The 20,737-nt window shown below is 35.3% G+C and overlaps 1 protein-coding gene across 2 annotated transcripts in view; it reads left to right on the forward strand.

Moving 5' to 3' along the window:
- LOC136877228 (probable ATP-dependent RNA helicase DHX35) overlaps positions 1 to 20,737 on the forward strand; it is a 253,925-nt gene that overhangs the window by 80,526 nt on the left and 152,662 nt on the right. The gene's annotated exons all lie outside the window — the stretch shown is intronic.

Below are 20,737 nucleotides of genomic sequence, written 5' to 3' on the forward strand. Positions count from 1 at the left end.
CTATTATTGCAGTGGGCGCTCTCTTAACCGGCTGGCCCGGTGAATGATGTCGCTTCCAGTTTCCCACAGTTGTGCACACCGCCTTCCTCCCTGTTTTGCAGAAAGTTTACTTTAATGAATAAGTGAATGTGTTGTGAAGTGAAAAATACAGCTGTTGGACCATGAACTAGATCTAATATTTCATATCATGGCAGGCAATCCTGTTGGAATGTACGTACAGTACTTGTATTACATTTTCATGTTTAAACAATTTGTAATACTGTAAATTACTATAATTAAACACATTTTATAAGCCTTGTACGGTTTTAGAATTTTTTAAAGACATGATGAAATATCTTGGTTTCATTCTATAAATCGATCATTTCATTATCCGATTTAGCGTCCAGTTCTGAGCAGGCTGGCGTGACATCCATTGTATGTAAAATGGTTAATTGGAGACTTTCCGAACCCTCATTTTTCTACGTGGCAGTTAGCTGTAAAGATTCTCTAGCTTTCAGAAGAGCATCCATAGTATCATAAACTAATTCTTGATAGGTTGTGTCACTGTTGGAATTTTGGTTTTCCAGATATTTGTGCCTCTGCTTCAAATATTTGAAAGTCTGGAGTTATTTGAGGTTTTATTCCAATTTCTTGAGATACTTTGTAACTGTCACTTTCAATGAATTAACTCTCCAGAACGAATAGTCTCCTGCAGTTCACTCGGAGACAAGTACATATAAAGTACAGCCCCATGGACATCCATCATGTGATGGTAATTTTTTGGAATTAAATTGACTTCGCTACCATTATTTAATAGTAAATTAAATATTTCTTTGAAACCTTTCAATGGCCTTTCGTGCAATCGTCCTTGGTAACTCAATTTCTGTTAACAATTGTTTCTATTCAGTTTTGCCTACAGATTATTATAGTGGAAGCCATTTCATTTCAGTTTCAACTAGCTTTATTACTTTGAGTTTTCCAACATTTTGCCTACAACTTCTTGCCTGCAAACATTTATACCTGTGTACATTTTGCCTACATATTTTTGCCAATGACCCCTTTTTGCCTAATGCATTTTGCCTATATGCATTTCAGCTTCAGAGTGCTGGAATGTATAGTCTTGCGACTGAACACTCGAATTTTTGACCATTGTCCAGTTTGTACCCATTACTAAATTTTCAAGTTTGGCAAGATGCATAAATTATATCCGTGGGGAACCAATCCCCGAGTCATGCATCTTATCGATATCATTCCAACAGAGCCAACAAACAGTGAACATGGAAATACTGATGTGAGAGGAGGAACTACAGAGTTTGGTGTGTCACCAATTTCAACGTGGAGGCTGTAGTAAAGCTTTTGTTAAAGGGAATTAACATGATCATTCAAGAAACTTGTAGTATCGAAAAAAGAATGGTGACTTGTCTGAGTTAGCCCCCAACTGCAGTGCATATAAATAAAATAAGTGCTGTAGTAGTAGCAGCAGTGAAGTATCCAACAAAACCTGATAAGCTGAAAGACTGTTTTAATGACATAATTGTGAAGGCTCACATTTTGTATTCTGTTTAACCTACATTTTAATGACATAATTGTGAAGGCTCACATTTTGTATTCTGTTTAACCTACATATTATTTGTTAAAGTGGAAGGTATTTCTTTTCAGTATTAACTTAGTCTTTGGCAGTGTATTAAGGATAAAAAGTGCATCAGTGCATTTGGAATGTGTTGTTGGGAGAGGATATTATGAATACTGTGGGTGGAGAAAAGATTTAACTTCTGCATAATCTAAGAGCTTGATATTCTGAATTGACTTGCAACTCTTGTTAGACAGAGAACCTTACAGTTCTTTTGACATGTAATCAGGAAAGAAAATAGCCTTGCAAGACTATTGTCCAAGGAAAAGAAAGTAAATGGGATCAGGCTGCATGGAATAGCTCGCAGAAGATGGATGGACCAGATCAAAGATGCAACTCATGCATCTCTTTGAATGACAACTCAGAAAGCGGAAAACCATAGACAGTAACGACTGCTGGTGTACTCCATTGAATATTAAAGTGAGCATGTGATCACGATTCTCGGACATGAGTTATGCAACTGAGAAGAACACACAAGAATTCATAATACTTTGTATAAAACCACTTGTTCGGGAGAGAATGCATGCATGAAGGAATGCTGTATATTTTCATTGCAGTAAAAGCATGCTTAATTGTTTAGTAATCATCTCCTCTGACACCAGCCACAGTAACCATAAACAGCCATTTTGAATGCCTGATGAAAGTTTTACCTTACGTTTCACTACACTTGCACCATGAAAAAAAACCTGATATAGGCACTTGTGTGCCTTTTTTATATAATAACACAAAACAAGTTATACTATTTCAGATACACATAATTGATTAATTGATTACTTTTCTATCTATATGTAACTGAAGACAATAAATTAACTGCAAACTGCTCAGGTGGATAGTATGGGATGCATTTATTGTGTACTATGGTGGTTGGCTACGATTTCATATACTTAAAACTAAACTGGCTTCATATGTTTAAATCATTAAAAGCAACTTAGATAAGACAGTATTGTACTGAAAGAATTCAGGGGACCCTAATACTGTACTTACTGTGAACGTAGCCTTCAGTTTGTTCAGTAGAATTGTGACCATTCAGTAAATTTCTAATCTGTTGTGTACAAATTTAATGTGTTGGATTACATGTTGTAAATTCCTCAGATAACAGAAAGATGTACTGATATGAAGGTAACACATCTCTGTTTCCTGAACTGTTATTATTTATAAGCTTTTATTGGTTACTTATTTTGAATAAGATGGTTGATATATGTTTATAACAAAAACTATATTGTGATGTTTGACTTATTCTTTGACTCCTATAAAAGAAGTCAGCTTAATTAGCTTTGAGTGATGTATCTCTTACGTTACATAAATATTACTTTATGATACTGTAGTAGTATTTCACGCACATGGTGTTTTAATGTGATGAAAGGTGTTCCCTCCTGTCATTTATTTTGGTTTTGTACTTCATTTTAAGAATTTATTTCTCTGTACTGTAATTTGTTTTTAGAATTTGTGTGTGTCTGTACTTTCTGTTGTAATGTAACAAAAGTAATTAATACTACTTTGTCATATACTTTTGAAATATTTTGTTTGTTATGTTCCATAATGAAATTGTGTGTTAAGTGTCTTCTACCTCAAGTTAATTTAAAACTGCATTTGTCAACAATCTCTTATCTTTATGAACTTGTTAGGTTATTTCTAATCATTATGTGTAAGTATTTTCTTCTGCACAGAGTTTCCATTTATAAAAATTGCATGTCTTTGTTAATTTGCATTATAATTTATTCTTTAATCTTTGTAAATAACTTAAGCCAATTATTAAGCCGCTCTTTTGTTTCTTATTTGGTACATTTGCCGGGCTGAGTGGCTCAGACGGTTGAGGCGCTTGGCAGGTTCGATCCTGGCTCAGTCCGGTGGTATTTGAAGGTGCTCAAATACGTCAGCCTTGTGTCGGTAGATTTACTGGCACGTAAAAGAACTCCTGCGGGACTAAATTCCGGCACCTCAGCGTCTCCGAAAACCATAAAAGAGAAGTTAGTGGGACGTAAAGCAAATAACATTATTAAAAGATAATCCCAAGGTTGATACATGTGTTAGAGTGAGTACGCCAGGGAAGAGGGTAGAGCTGAGAGAGTTCAGTGGGGTTACCTGTAATTCACTTTCTTTCACTTCATGCAGATTTTTAAAAATTATCATTTCCGAACTTAGGAAGTTAAATTAGACCACAATGTTCCTATGTTTTTCAGTAAAAAGTTACTGACTACTTAAACAGAAGTGGCTTTGAGTCAAGGCATTTGTATGATTTTATTTGGTACTAAGAAGGTTATATATTTTCTATTTCCAATGGGAATACCATTTGTGTAGAAATAACTATCAAGAAATCTTGGAATCCTTGCAGCACTTCTTTGTAATTATTTCTTATTAAGTGGTCTCTTCTGATTGCCTCCATTACAATGTGCGCAAGAATCTTGCACAAGACATCATTACATACAGTTTTTGTTCTTTTAATCCCATTGATTTTCTCCTTAACACAATTCCCTCAATATCCAGGTGGTTTTGACTTTAGGGAATCTGAACTCTGTCCAGGGTCTACCATTGTCTTTTGCTGAGAGTTTTAGCAAACAATAAACTTAGCAAGGAAACAACTATCTCCTGCCAAGATAAGTTGTAAAGTCATCAGAGGAGGTAATTGTTCACAGTTCTGACACCATCTGTTTGTACTCTTGTCTAGATATGCTGTAAGTTATTCTTTACTGAAAGTTCTTCTGTTTTTTTTTTTTTTTTACTCTGTTGTTGGAGAATTTTTCAAGTGAAGTATGCAAGTTTATCATAGCTTACTTAGTTGGCCTACCGAGCTCAATAGCTGCAGTCGCTTGAGTGCGGTCAGTATCCAGTACTCGGGAGATAGTAGGTTCGAACCCCACTGTCGGCAGCCCTGAAGATGGTTTTCCGTGGTTTCCCATTTTCACACCAGGCAAATGCTGGGGCTGTACCTTAATTAAGGCCACGGCCGCTTCCTTCCCAGTCCTAGTCCTTTCCTGTCCCATCGTCGCCATAAGACATATCTGTATCGGTGCGACGTTAAGCCAATAGGAAAAAAAAAAAAACTTAGTTGGCTTAGCTCACATCAACAGATCTGAATTATTGTGAATAGGTTTAACTTTGAACAAGGAAAATAAATTGTTCATAATTTTTGTATTTTTTCTTCTAATCTGACCCAAAAGTGGGTGTGCCTAATTGATATAGAATAGCTGCTGGTAATAATTGTTTTGTAGTCTCAAAGCACAAAGAGCTACTTTATTTCCCAAAATATATTTTTCTTAGCAAATTGCTGGTTTTATTGTTGAATTTCCATCTTTTTTAAAAGCATATTTATTAGTTAAAGGTTGAGAATATAAAGTATTAAATTCATTAAACAAAAACTATAAAATTTTCATTCTTCAGATCTAAATATTTCAGACTCAAATAGTTTTATTAAGTGGGTCTAGTGTTAAAAGCTTATTAATGAAATCATTATCATTAACATGAAAATTGGCACTCCAGAACGTCAGTGTTGGAACTAGAGAGTTAGTAGCAGGGCAAAATAACTAAAAATAGTTGCCAAAAACAGGATATGACTATTTTACCTGCCTACACCCCTCAGATTGTGTTTTCTAATATGATAAAGGAGCAGATTATATAAAAAGTAGAAGAGACAATTAGTGAAATATTAAAGGGAGAATTTGTTACGGTTGGAACAGACCTAAATTGAATAGGTCAGGGAAAAAATGGGTATGATCAAAGGAATGCAGAAGGTCACAATACTGATGATGGGACATAGTTTTAAACTACTATCAGTGAACAGCAGGTTGGGGGGGGTTGGCAGAAAAATACATCTAATTACATACAAGAATGGAAACATTACATTCAGATAGACTATATTCTTGTACCAGAAAGTTAAAAGAAAAGAGTAAGAAGGTGAAAGTTATACTAGGCAAAGCATGTGTTTGGCAGCTGAGGCTGTTAGTGATGGACTTTGACAAAATAAAGGAAATTCAAACAAAATCCTAGAAAAAGAAAAGGATATACCAGGCGATATGGCCATGCAGTTAGGGGCACGCAGCTGTGAGCTTGCATCTGGGAATCCAGGAGATAGTGGGTTTGAACCCCACTGTTGGCAGCCCTGAAGATAGTTTTAGCTGGTTTCCCCATTTTCTCACCAGGCAAATGCTGGGACTGTACCTTAATTAAGGCCACGGCCGCTTCCTTCCCACTCCTAGGTTTTACCTATCCCATCATCTGTATAAGGCCTATCTGTGTCGATGCGATGTAAAACAAACTGTAAAATATAGAAGTAATTACCGGTAAACTAGAATGTCCAGCTTCGACAACCAGTCCACTGCACTTGGTGTCAATTCATGCAAAGTATAGAAACTAAAAGAACAGAAAAAGTAACATATTTTAAAAATAATGAATGAATGAGTAGAAGCTGTGGGAGTTGAAATTAAATTGGCCCTTATGAAGGCTGCAAAGGAGGTAGTAGGTTTCACATGTGGAGGAGGAAAGAAGGTGAAAGCAATTTGTCAGAGAGAAAAATGAATAATTTGAAAAGAAAACCACATTTAAGAGCTGGAAAAGAGAGATATGAAGATGCCAAGCAGATATAAAAGGAAATTGCCAAAGAAGCAAAGAAGAGGCAAAAGGCAAAGCAACAAAGGATGGTGAGTAGTGCTTTCACAGAATATTGAGGGGAAAGGAAAAGCAGGAAGCTAGATGTAAGAAATATCTTTGTGGTGAAAAGGAATGGAAAAATGGTTATTGTCGGAGAGCAAATTAAAAGAATATGGAAGGAGTATTTCGAGCAACTTCTGAAAATAGAAAGTGAGAAGGATGATGTACAGCAAGAGTGGAGAGTGGCTGGAACTGGAATACAAATTAAGAAGTAGTAGTTTGACAGGCCATCAAAGCTATGGGAAAGCGGCTGGACTGTCAAGTGTTTGCATTGAAGTGGTGAAGACCTTGGGAGGAGTAGATTGTGTACTGGACCTACTGGAAACTGTCTGGAATCGTGAGCAGATCCCTTAAGACTGAGAAAGTCTCATCATCACTATTTATGAAGAGAAAGATTATCTGCATTGTGGAAATTATAGAGGTATACAACTAATGGAACATCTTATGAAAAAATGGGAAAGCGTAGTTGATGATAGATGGTTAGTGACCTGCACTATTGAAAATGAAAGGGAACAATGGATCCACTGTTTATTGCCTGACAGTTGCAGGAAAAGAAACTGGAGGGAAATGAAAGGATGTATTGTGTCTCCTTGTATTTAGAAAAAGTATATGATAGAACTCCAAGACCGTGGGTAGTGTAAAGCAGACTTAGGGAAGGGAATGTGAGGCAGACAAATTGTTGCTGCCGTCCCTGAACTGGGATAATACGGAGAAGAAAAAAAAGCAGCAGCATAAGTCAACTTCAGGTAGTCATGAATACAGCAGATAATCATATTATCATTGAAACATGCTATATTATTATCGTATGGCATTTACAAACATAATATGTAAAAATATACAATGAACATATAAATTAAAATATAGAAGTAAATAACGATAATGTACAACGGGTGATTGTTTGGTCTGCCCTGTCAATATATTATATTATCGTTATTACGAGTCAATACGGACCAATTAAGTACCAATATGGTCAGGTTTGTCGACATAGAAGTAAATTGGAATAATAAAATAAGTTAATTTATTAATTTCACCACCTAATCAATACAGTAAGTCTTGTCTTAGTTGATTTACTTTGGCATGTTAAATAAAATGGATGTTTCGCCTTGTATTTAGGCATAATCAGCCATTAACTTAACCTTAAAATAGAATCAGGCACCTGATTTGCATATACATGAAATAAAACAAATTTTCAATAAACCTTGGAGAGACTTGAACTAAAATTAACATATCGTAAAAGGCTTGTAATGAAGTTGGTTTTAAAGATATTACAATGAGTGAGGAAATATACAATTGGTGAAAGTAGTAGCAATATTGACATTAGAAGGCTTCTATTATAATTAAAATGAACAAAGCAACAGTCTGTTATGAACAAGTGATAGAATTGCTAAAAAATTATGTTGGCCGACCAGCGGTTACAACAAAAATGACAATAAAAAATTGTATTTAATAAAAAATAATGTAGAATAAAATAATGTTATTACTACTCATAGTAAGAAGCCGACAGTCGACAATAACGTTCAGTTAATAACTTAACAAATTACCCTCATCATCGTCTAATGATTCAGCTGTCTTACTTCCGTTTCGACTAGAATGTCAATCAACCCACACTCTTAACAACATTGTAGCATTGCATCAAATTGAGATTGTCCATAAAGGTCCAATTTAAACATCGTTCTTCAACCTTCAACTACAACTTCATATTTTTTTATCAAAGTGAATCACATCACCATATGCCATTGATTTTTGACTCTTATCTCTTGTAAACAAATAATTGCTGGTCACTTGACCATCTTTCATCATTATTGTCTGCTTAATGTCTGCTTCTCAGCACCACACTCACATGCAGCACTTTCACAATATCCCCACTTTTTCAGCATATATCGGCACCTGCCGTGGCCTGTTCCGAAACGGTTGAGTTTTGACCAGTCATGTCGAGGAAGATCGAAACACAGGAAGCTGTATGATTTAGAGTAGGAATGTCAAACTGGTGTGCAGGCCATAATATAACCTAATCGAGAGAACACAGCAGGCAGCTGATCAAGACAATATTTCAGTATGGATATTTTTTTTACTAATTGCTTTATGTCGCACCGACACAGATAGCTCTTATGGCGACAATGGGACAGGAAAGGGCTACGAGTGGCAAGGAAGCGGCCGTGGCCCTAATTAAGGTACAGCCCCAGCATTTGCCTGGTGTGAAAATGGGAAACCACGGAAAACCATTTTCAGGGCTGCCGACCGTGGGGTTCGAAAATCAGTATGCATTTATAGACCTGTATATTTTATTGAAATGTTACGTTACTATATCAGAATCTTGTCTGTAAATATAATACATTAAATCAAACTCCAAGAACGTACAAAAACTGTGTAAGCATACAATTTAAAAATTTATGTTAGCAAGCAAGGTAAAAGAATTACCTTGTGCTGGAAGTCTGGCTTGGCTTCTGATCTGCCAGGTGTTCAAAATCTGGTGAAATTTTTTTGCTTGATACAATTCTTTTATTATTTTTTAATGTTCATCTGTAAGCAGATTTCTTCATTTTTGTGTTTTTACAACTTTAAGAGAGAGTGAAACTGTTTGCTAATACATGTGCTACCGAACATTGAATGTGTCTTAAAAGCATTAATATTTATTGCGAGATACTTTTCACCTAGGTATTTACAGTAAATTTCTGATAAGAGCACTTTTTTAAATTATTCCTTTAGGGCCGAATGACACTGGAAATAAATTACTTCAAATTGCTTGTCTTCTTTAATGCTTTGAACATCAACTGTAAAAGGAACATTAAGATGGCAAATTTTGGAAATCCTTAAGTCTCTCGTGAAATTCATATAACTGATACGGGACATATTCTGCATTCTACAGACTGTGAATAGTAGAAAGAGGAACTTGATAGGACATAATTTGAAAAGGGGATGCTTGTTAGTTGAGGCACTCGAAGGAGTGGTACCAGGAAAGAGAAGAAAAAGATGATGTTAGATGATAGAAGCAGAACAGGAGGAGGCTGTGAAAGAATAAAGAGGAAGGTGAAAGATAGAATGTAATTTTGAAAGTTTATAATTTCCATTTCAAGAGCTCCTTTATCATGAAATTTATAATTTTCTTGAAATAGGAGTTGACTCCTTCATGTATTGTGGCAAAAGGGTTATAAAAACATTAATTGGAAAAGTCGTTAAATCTTCCTCTAATATATATATTTTTTAAACTTTGTGGTGGACTATGACAAAGTGTAATTTACTTCATCTATGTACTTCATAATTTTCAAGTTAGGAGATTTCCTTGATAGATGATTTTACACAACAAGTCATTCACTGCATGTATCATTTTTTGTAATATGATGATCCTTTACCTTGCACTTTATGGTTAATTTTTTTCAGTTATATCCTTATGTCAGGAACCCCAGGTTCATAAGCCACACATCAACTCTGAGTCCATCTCTGTAGTGCATCAGTTAGCGCTATTAGGTGCCGTCCTCAGAGGCTCAGGGTCGATTCCCAGTACTGTCAGAAATTTAAGATTGGCAGGAGGGCCGGTATCTGTTAGAAAGGTACATGCAACTCGCCTGCATTGGGGTTGTGCCTGAAAGGTGGTTTACCTCCTTGGGACATTGATATGAATTTAAATCATTATCCAGCTCTGTGTACTGTTACTTTCTTGAATTGGACATTCTGTTTCTCAGGAACACAGTTTTGCCACCACTTTCCCCTCAACTAAGCCACGTAACCACCGTCAGTACAATTAGCACCTTAGTCTTCCAGCAGTGCCTTAAACAATCTGTGCTGTTTAGAAGCAGCCTTAACTGATTCATTTTCGCAGCTGTATTCATGACATAATTAAAATTAAGAACTTTTGCATGTAATTATTAATTTAATATGCGTTGATAAGGTAGAAAATGAAGAAAGCATCTATCTTTCATACGTAAAACTGGAAATCCCAGTGCAGGAGCTCCATCTGTTGTATTAGCTATCAATTATCATTATGAAATATTAAGAGTCCTGCACATTATTCTTGAAGGCATTGGTGCTGAGCGCTACAACTTATAGTTATTGTAGATCTGTTCATTTAGAACTCAGAACAGTGATGAGTTACAGGCCTGTTTGTTATGGTGCCGCGCCAACATTTCATATGTTGAAAAATATGCAAATTATCAGATTCACATCACCCGATTACAATCCCTTTATTTTACAGTACCCTGTGTTACATATGGGTTAACATCACGAAGTTCAAAAGAAACACTCATTTAAATTTTAAAGAAATTGTCCAGAGTTTTTTGTCTGAAAATAGAGCCTTGTTTTTGTGCAGTAATGTTGTGCCATCTTCTCAGAAGTATAGTGTCACTTGGTGTAGTTTCCACTTGCTGCTCGATGCAATACAGTTTCACTTCTAGCTCTGCCAAACCCTCGAAATGGGTCCCACTGGTACATTGTCTTCAGATACTTCTTTATCACCACTCTCTTGAGAGAGTTCATGGTTAATACATCTAATCAGCCTAAAGGTACCTGTCAGTCTGTAATAGTGGTTTGGGAGCAGGATTCTTTGTATATGTACAGGTAAACAAAGAATGTACTTTAGTGTATTTTGTAAAAGTTTAATTTTCATAAAACTGGTTCAAATTACGTAGAAACTCAAATTACTGGGGTTCTACTCAGCAACAGACTCTTCAGACAGGAGCACTTGATGTTTTCTAACATTGTGGCTGAGAACAACCAGACGCAAGTAGTTGAAAGTGTCCCAACAAGGTCATTTATTTACTGCTGAAGTCTTGAGTGAAGTTAACATCAATCCGTGAAGTACTTTGAGATATGACAGAAATGTTAGTGAACAAAACAGGAAAATTGGCCTTAGTAATAATTGCAAGTTATGAATCTCCTTAATCTCTCTTAATTAATGTTGTAACTTCTTAGTAATAAGTCGAGAAAAGACATCACTCTTGATGCCCAGGGAAAGTTCAAATCAAAGCATACTCATTTAAATGAGTTGAACAATTTAAATACCTAGAGCAGAGGTTGTTGACTTTTTATTGTTCATGGCACGCTATCCTGTGTAGTGGGTTTCTGCGGCACACTTATGTACAAGTTGGCAACAAAGCAGGAGGCTTGCAGTCGTAAAGCCATTTTGCCTGTGTTCTGGCATGTTTAAAAGTTGTTAATTCAGTGTGTACTCTATGCATTATTTATTGTATTCATTTTGACTTAAAAAGAAACTAATTTCAGTACGAACAGTTTATGATTAAAAGAAGTTGTAGGTGATCCATTGACAGAAACTAAACAAACCTATTCTAAGTGTAGTGTTGTGAAAGGAGTGTAAAGGAACAAATAGCATGAGACACTTCCGTTAGTTGAACAGGAAAAGCATGTAAATTTGTCTTCAAATCTACCCCAAAGTGAGCTTTTGTGTAAGAAACAACTAGTTCAGTATTCTCAGTAATAATTAAAAACTTAATCTCTGTAAATGAAATACATTTAAACTCTTCAGTATTTTGCTCTTGTTCATTTAAAAAATATATAGAGAGTGAAATTCTAATTACTGTCACCAAAAATATTGATATGTTGCATGTCATCCTTGTTGTGAGCCACGATCTTTAGTAGATCACAACAGACCAGAACAGTGTATACAGAAATCAAAACTAGAATTTTGTTAATTAAATAAAAACAACTATAGAATGAAAGATGAGAGAAGAGAAAGTCCTGTTCATTGAAGAGAATATACAGGTGGAAACAACTGCAATGGATAGTATATGTTACTAGAAGAGTAGGCGACAGACTAACCAAGCAAATATATCTTAAGAAACTGTTTGGCCAAAGATAAAGAGCTATATCCTGGTGTAGACAGTACAATCAAGTGATTCAAGAGATCTGGACGTACCGGGGGTCAAAAACTGGAAAGAGACTGCCTGTTCATTAAATTGAGTTTTGTTCAGTTTGCTTGGTCCTCTGCACTTGATTACATGACAATGGTGATGTCAGTATAATTTTATATTAACATTATCCTTAACAAATATCAATTATCTATGCATAATACCTCTATATGACTTTCAAGTAGCAACTTACAAAAGTTCTTCGAACATCTCTAAAACATACAGTCATTGAATTTTTGAAGATTATTTCATTAAGGATATATATTGTCACCCATTTATTGATTATATAAAAGTGTTTGAGGATAAGAGGATGGTGGCTAGAGCATAATAAAACATTCTTCTTCTAGTTAGTCAGAGAATAAAATCTCTCCTTTTAGTACGGAAAGAAAATTGAAACCATCTGAAGTCCTAACTTTTTATAAATGAACCCATTTTTGGTATTTTGCCAGTAACCATACCTTTGATGTCAGGATAAGCTATTTATGTTAAAGAGTTTTAAAATGTGTGTGATCAGTTCATGGATTAAAGTATTAGTAATGAGGTCACAGACTTTCATTAAATGAGGCTAAAATGAATTGTGCTATGTAAAGATTTAAATTGCTCCCAGTATAAGGAACCTAAAAAATCCCACATTATTCTCAAGATATTAATTAGTTTATGCTCAGATATTGACACAGTACTCAAATTACTATTACAGAGAGCCATAGCTCTTCATGAATATTAGTCATGGGCAACGCTCTCGCTCGAGATTCCAGAAACTGAAGTTACAGATCTCGAGAGAATCTCGAGACCGATTCTCGTGTGCTGCGGTCTTTGTGATGTTCCAGTAACTACGAGTGTAAGTTTGATAGTATATCAGCAGTTATTGCGTGAAACAACATTCTCATATGGAAACGTGTGCGGATAAATTTTGTCAGAAGCCCGGAAAAGTACTGCATGTTCAACTATGAAACCCTTAATACCATTAATGAAACTGAAAACAGAATGTCATTATCTTAAACTGTTCACGACTTACTTCAGGTGGACATCGTAGCTGAATAACCCTGCATAATTTGTGAATAACTGTACATAGGATGTACATCTACCTGGATACCTTGCAGTTGTTGACAGGATAATTCTTGTGATGCAGACCAGGCCAGAAGTGTTCTCTGTGACGATTCCCCTTGAGTGATATGTGTTTTTAAGTGCCGGATCATCCCAGAAGTATTTCTACTGATCTATTTTACTTCTTTCGAATAAACATCACAGCGGGCTGTGGTGTGTGGTATCTCTTCAAAATAACATACATCGACTACTTACTTTCCGTTTCGGACAACGTCTTACGGTCATCATCATTTTCCCTTATCCAGCTCCTGCCAGGTCGGGGTTTTTATGGCACTTCTCCATCCTCCTCTTTCTTTCCACCATTCCTCTTCCACGATCTTGTCCTAGTCTAAATTTTGTCGTCTTATGCCGCTCTTCACTGATTCAATCCACCTTGTTCTAGGTCTTCCTCTTGCTCTCTTGCCCTTGCACTTTGCCTCCAGCATCTGTCTTGGAATTTGATTCTCCTCCATCTTCTTTACATGTCCAGATCACTTTAGTTTATTCTTTTCAATTCTCTCATTTAACTTTCCTAACCCAACTTCCTAACATCTTCATTTATCACTCTGATTTCCTTGTCTTTCCTATCATACTTTTTAGGAATTTCATCTCGCTGGCTCTTGCCTGCTAGTCATAGTCCAAGCCTCAGCTGCATAAGTCAGTATGGGTACATAGTACATTTTGTACATTATCTCTTTACTTACCTTGGTACTTCTTTGCTCCAAACAAGTTTTCTTAAAGTTGTCGGGTATAATTAGACACAATTACACATTGCACAGTCATATTCTGAAGTATCTAATTTTGACACAAATGCTGTATAACATTGTAAGGAATTATTTCCTTAGTCACAAAAATATTGGTAAACACAAGCAGTAGCCATATGATATTGAATGTGGGGTCTGATAACAATGTACACCTACCTGTCAAAAGAATTGAAGCAAACTCAGGCATTTTAGACTACAAGTTCCACTCATGTGTAATGGTGGTTGCATATGCAGCAAGGCGCATCTTGCCCTGTCTCAAGTTCGAATAATGCATGCCTCTAGTATCCAGGTAGGGGTATCTGTAGTAGCCATCAGTTTCTGTACTTAGCCTACTCTTGAGTGTACTTACCACAGCATCCAATGTCAGTATGCGTATCCTTTATAATTATGTCATACTGCATCAAAATAGACTTTAGTAGAAATGAATGGCCTAGTCGCTTGTTGACACATATTTACAGATTGGAGAGGGCCCGTGGTTGGCTGTTCACATATTTGGCACAAACAACATTCATCTGTCTTCCTGTAGGCCTGCGACACGCTGCTCGTTACACAGTGTGGGGACAACGCTTTCAAGATCTCTCAAAATTTCTCGCGAGTAACTGTGCCTGTGCTAGTCTTGAAATCTCAAGACCCTGTCTCATACTAATGAATATGCCAGGTTAGCACTTGGAAAAATCTGAAGAAAGGTGAGAAAATCAAGTGCAGGTTTTTACCCAGATTCCGTAAGAGTTGGTATCCGAAGAGAAACATGGCTTGCGTAAGAAGTACTGCCAATCTCGCATGAAGGATCCGTTATTTTACAGTAGTTGCAAGTTGTCATGAGTGTTTTTTAACCTCTGTCATGTGGTTGGTATCTCGTATAGCTTAAATTTAAATTATTACATATGCAAGACCAATTTGTGCTGTGTGTGGGCATGTTTTAGGTCATCCTTGCATGTGATACCATTAACCAGGCATTTACTATTTATACTAATCACAAGGGATATTTGTTATGTACCTCAAGGAACTTATTACAGTTCAAACCCAATTAACTGAGGCACTCATTTTGTCACTGTATTTCATTAAGTTATCAATAACATTCGTAACAGTGCTCTCTGTAAACTACTATTGTAAAACTGAGTTCATGAACTTGTGGCTCTAACAAGTAGTCTTCCTGTTATTGAGCCTGTGAACTAAGATGTCATGGGTTAGTTGGACAGAGACAATAAACAAGAACTAACAGACGTCTTTGTTGAAGTTTTACATTCAGAAGGCTGTAATGAAAGTTGTCATGAAGGCATTGAATGCTTTTTTCACAAAGCTGGTCTATACATGATCGAGCAATCCTGTCCTTCATAGAAAAAGTGGAATCCACGGTGCACTATTTGCTTTAGTTAAGATAGTGGTGCAACATAGCGACTAGCTAGATGCTAGATACTCTCGCCTGAATAGACTGCAGAGGTACCTATTTGGCAGTACCCAAGCGTAATTAAGTTTATACAGAAATTTAATTCTTCCTTAGCCCCTATATGAAACAAATTTTGGAATTACAAGTTCTTACGTTTTGCATCCTTATTGCTCATAATTAATTTGAATCAGAATTTTTGCCTTCACTTTCTCTGTTTATTAAAAATAAGCAATGTATTTTATTTACCTATGCTGCATTTCAGTATTTCCTTGGCTGTGAACAAGTAGTAAACCTACCTCCAGACAAAAGTATGTAGGAATATTTTAGGTTGAGAAATGTCTTAACTGTATTCTAAAAAAAAATATGTGGTGGTGTAAGGAGCACTCTGATCGAAACTCAGGAAAATTAGAAGCATTTCATTTCTGATTTACAATCAGATATTGATTTCCATTGTAATTAGTAAGAATATGAAACTCCTAGAATCAAGGATATTTGATTTAATTTTTTGAAATGAGAGCTAGTCAGAGATAATTTTTAGTTGATGTTTTAACTCCTGCTTTTTTCTTCATGCCTTGTGTATCACAGTGTATATCCCATTGGTCATTTGGACTCCTCTGTAAAAGCTTTCTTGTTTTAATTACCCATTCCTTTTGGTAATATTCAAGTATATTAATTTGTTGGTTAGTTCTGCTTCTGATAGCATTTTTAATCTCCAATGGAAAGTAATATTCTTCTCCAAAAAGCTTTCAAGACAGTCAAGCAGTACACATTATTGGAAAGGTGTGAAGTGATTTACCTGGTTCCTAAAATTATTTGTTGGAAGCAATACACTTAAGAGGTGAATTTGTCATTTTGATGCTCTGTGATATCTTGCTATTTAGATTCTATGTTCAAAATATTTTCTGTATATTTAAAATAAAATTGAATAAATTTTGTATTAAAAACTCCTGAAGTAATCTAACCCGTCCTTCCATTTTAATGTACTTACTGTAAATAGAAAATTCATTATATATTTTAATCTAGATCAGTTTCTCCAATAGTTACTTTCAATGTACCACAACTGTTACATCAATGAAACTTGCCTGTTGGTTATATTTGGTTTTTGACCTGTTGTATTATATTTTTAAGTATGTGTTTTTGATGATATGCAAATTAAACTAGGATTGTTTTTCTTCTTGTGTAGAATAGTCAATGTCAACTTAATTTCTTGCCAGTAACTTAAAGTTTGTAATTAGTTGTAAGTTTTGTAATTTTGAACATTTACTACAGAGTGGTTATCCTATATGTTGATGTATTTGTACTAGTGGTGGTGTTCATTTCCAAACAGAGGTCTCTCTCAAAGTTACAAAAGTATTTTGCTTTGGTGATGTAACTTGCATTTGTGAATTGATTGTATAATGTTAGGGTAATATTTTCCCTTTTTTTCAGGCAGTAGCAGTGTAAGAATACTATTGTACGATGTGAAATTTTATATTTCACCCAGAGGTGTGATTGGAAAAATATCTTTTCATATGTCAGTCATAAATACTTGTAAATTAATCCTGTTATTTGTATTTAGTGTCATTTTCTTCATCTGTTAATCATACTGTCAATATAACCTTTATAAAGCTTGAAGTTCTTCCCAAAATAACTTCTATTTTGTGTCTTACTGTGTGTGGTTCTTTGATGTATTTATATTCGTGTGTTGGGTTGCTGAATATTGGAAAGATTTCTGTGATTTATTTGATCGGTTTTCTTGTAGTTTTAAAAATATAACATTTTTCATGAGTAATATCTGTGTCCTTTTTTTTCTTTTTTAATGTGTTTGCTCTGTAGATTCTGATGCATGAGAGATTTTTTAGTATAAATGCCTAATATGTGTAGGTTAGGTTCATGGAAAATTGAAATGCTTAATTTCTTTAGAATTTACTTTTGAATATTAACACAAGACTACAAATTATAATTCTGTTCTTAATTTCAAATATTAGTAGTTTTCTCAGAACCTATATCTTGAATTAAAGCTGTAGGAAACATTCAGATTTGTCTATCAAAGGACTGCATTTTTAAACTATGTTAAATTGAGACATCTCCATTTTCTTTGTTATATGTACAGTTGTACATACTTCCACTACTATTCAATTCCAATCAGAACAGCAAGTAGAAATCATAACCCGCTGGAACAGATATTTCTGTAGGTGAGTTCTCTATTGAATTAATGCAGATCCATACAGAACCTTGTATCTTGCACTTGTTTCAGCTGGCAAGATTTGAAGACTAGTCATTTGCGTAGTGTTTGCCAAATATTTGACTGAGACGTCAATAGTTACTGGCTTGCGGGATGTGTTGATTTTTAAGATCTCCTGGTGGAAGACTGGCGCACACAGTTCAGTCCTGGGCAGTGACAGCTACCTCTTCAGTCGTTTTGCATCTAAAACCCTGTCTCGTCATACTGTTTTGTTTTTTCTATTGACATATCTCCTTTTTCTTAAGGCTAGTGTACATGACAATACTAGATTTTGCTACTAATTTTATGAAACAGATTTCATGAAAGTAATTGCATGGGTGGTTGTTCACATGGAGACACTAGTGTGTACTGTAGTTTCATGATATCTTCTGCATTTTACTTCAGTACTACCTAATTATTATAGATGATTGCATCCTTGCAGCAACTATTAGTCATGGCAGAGGTGTTGTTAGTGACTCTAAAGGCTGATAAAAGAAATATTTGAATAGAGAATGGATAAATAGATCACATTTAGGATGTTCAGGAATCTTACTGATAAAGATAATAATTGTAGAGGATTGAATCTAAAAATAAAATATCTAACCGTCTATCTTAATGTGATATTTCGTGAACATTAATAAGTTATGCATAACAAATTTAAATAACTTCTTTCGGAAATTATTTTCATCAGGAGGAAGTGAGCAGTGTCGAACTAAAAAATTCTCAGCTTATAAATTTATTACATGTGATAAAATTCATTTTTGGGTCCATATTGAAAGTATTTGTATAATTAACACTAGTATGTTTTTATTATTCTCCCACCTATTCAATACAATACAGTCTTAAAAGTTAAGACTTTGTCCTTATCAAAATATTAATATAAAATTAATACATTGGATGGTACATGTTTTGCCTATCAATAGTAGGCATCATCAGCCAGTTTTTACCTTAGGAATAGATCAGGTACCTGATTGGGAATGACTTATGAATACTGTTAAAAACTATGTCTTGTAAAATGGATTAAAGGTCGTTAAACAATTATTACAATACAAAATATGGTATACTATTGCTTAACAATATTTGTGTTAATATTTGAGTCTAAAAATATACAACATAGGTGGTTGGTTCTTGATATTAAAAGATGTTACAATAAAGATAAAAAACAGAAAGTACATTCCATATGATTGTCAAATGACGTGTTAAAAACTTGAGGAAAGTTGAGCGTTGGTAATGGTCGTTGGTTCTTGAAGTTAATAAGTATTGATTTTCATTTATATACTTATAAATTTGAAGAATTTTCATATGGCCTGGTTCTTTTTAAGATAATATTAGTTGGAATGCTGGTGCCGTAGGCTATATTAAAGTTTGTGTAGACGTCATTAGGCCATCTTCTTTAATGTAGTAATTGTGGGAAGAGTTTGTGATAGGTGTGACTCTTTGTTGTTGAACGTGCTGAGGTGAGCGTACTATTCGAAAGGGAATGTTGTTGTTAATCGGTGGTTAGCCAAGTGTTTTTGTTTGTAAATCAGTAAATAAATTGTGCAACATTTTTAATAAAACTTGCATCAACAGCTGCTGCCATTGGCTTGTATATATGACGCAACTCCCAGAATAAAACATGGATAGGTATAATTATGAACTGTATCCTAATAAAAGCATCATGGCACTTGTGGAAGTGATGTGGCCTGCTTACATGCCGCACCCTCCTCATTGCTGAGGCGGCTCTTTACTATGAACCCATGGCAATTTAGACCAATGGAGTGTCGCTATGAGCCAGATCTGTCCAGACCAATCTAGTAGACATCTTGTCTGCAGTTGGTGTCATGAGTAAGCAATTAAAGAAACCTGCGGATAACGAGTATCAAGCTGTGGGAGTCTGCAGCACACAATAGCTGTAATGTGTAATTGTTTAGCTTTTCCACATAAACTAGTCTTGTCAAGACTTGCATGCCAACAGCCATGCATGTTGTTTACCTCTTCGTGCAATATCGCTGCTTGGCTGCCTTAACCATGTGGAGAACAGATGCACCTACCAGGTGGTGGTGATGACGTAGTGATTATTTTAAGTGGAAGTACAACTGGGCAACTATCCTCTATTAACGCTAATCGGAGGGAAAATGGAAGTGGTCAGCGAATAATGAAGTATCAGTAGAAGATAGGCAAGATGAAAATGAGGACTCCATAGGCCTTGCTTAGCAACAACTGTACACGAGCAGCATCTCTCAAGATCACTTTTAACGAGTCATTCCTCAAGATTTTATGTTGGATCGAGGTTTTTAACTTGTTATTTACCATCAATTCAATATCTTTTTACGTGATTACAGCACAGCAGGAATATACAACAATGTCACGTTACAAATGAACTTCAACTGAATTTACTTCTTCTTAAAAAGTGTTGATATTTCTACGTACACCCTTTTGACGGTGAATAATGTCTTATATTTGTCGTGTGTTTATAATTGTTTATGATTTAGTCCTTTTGCCCTGTTTTCTTAATTGGCTGATGTTAACACTTTAAATGTGTCAAAACCGGTCCCAAAGTTAACATGTTGTAACTTAATATTGGTACAATTTAATAACAGTGTATTGAAAAGGTGGAACCTCTATACTTTCTTTTAAGTATTGTGATTCTCAGTTCAGTACGGAACCATTATGAAGTTTTTAACTTTAAACCTAATACTGTGAGGGTCGGAAGAGACAAGTGAAGTCTAACAGAAAAATTAAAGTGAGGAGCCTGGCACAAGTAGAAGTAATGTCAGACTTGGCTAGGGGAACCATCATTATCAATCAACATTCCCAAGTTGAGAGCCCAGGGTCCCCCTTCAAGTTGGCTCTGACGACAGGATACTGTCGATGTATTCTAGTGGTCCCACCCATAGCGGGTGCACCTGTGTACCGAGTGATTATATAATTTTATTTCAGTTATTCTTTACCTGTTAAATGTACAGTCGAAAAATTTGATTATGCTGGTTCACTCCCTGAAATCATTAAAATTAGAAGAAAAATGTGATATGAGGTTTTATATCATAACGTACAGTAATTGTATTGCTAACAGTTAAATGAACGGGTAGAACACTAAATTGGTTACTGAACATTACGTTGTCTTTTATATCAAAGATGTAGCTAACGCTGCGTACATTGAGTCAAACACTGTCAACGTTTCTTGGCAACTAGTCTTCCAAAATTAGG

Source organism: Anabrus simplex, chromosome 7, assembly GCF_040414725.1.
Source record: "Anabrus simplex isolate iqAnaSimp1 chromosome 7, ASM4041472v1, whole genome shotgun sequence".
Classification (NCBI taxonomy): Eukaryota; Metazoa; Arthropoda; class Insecta; order Orthoptera; family Tettigoniidae; genus Anabrus; species Anabrus simplex.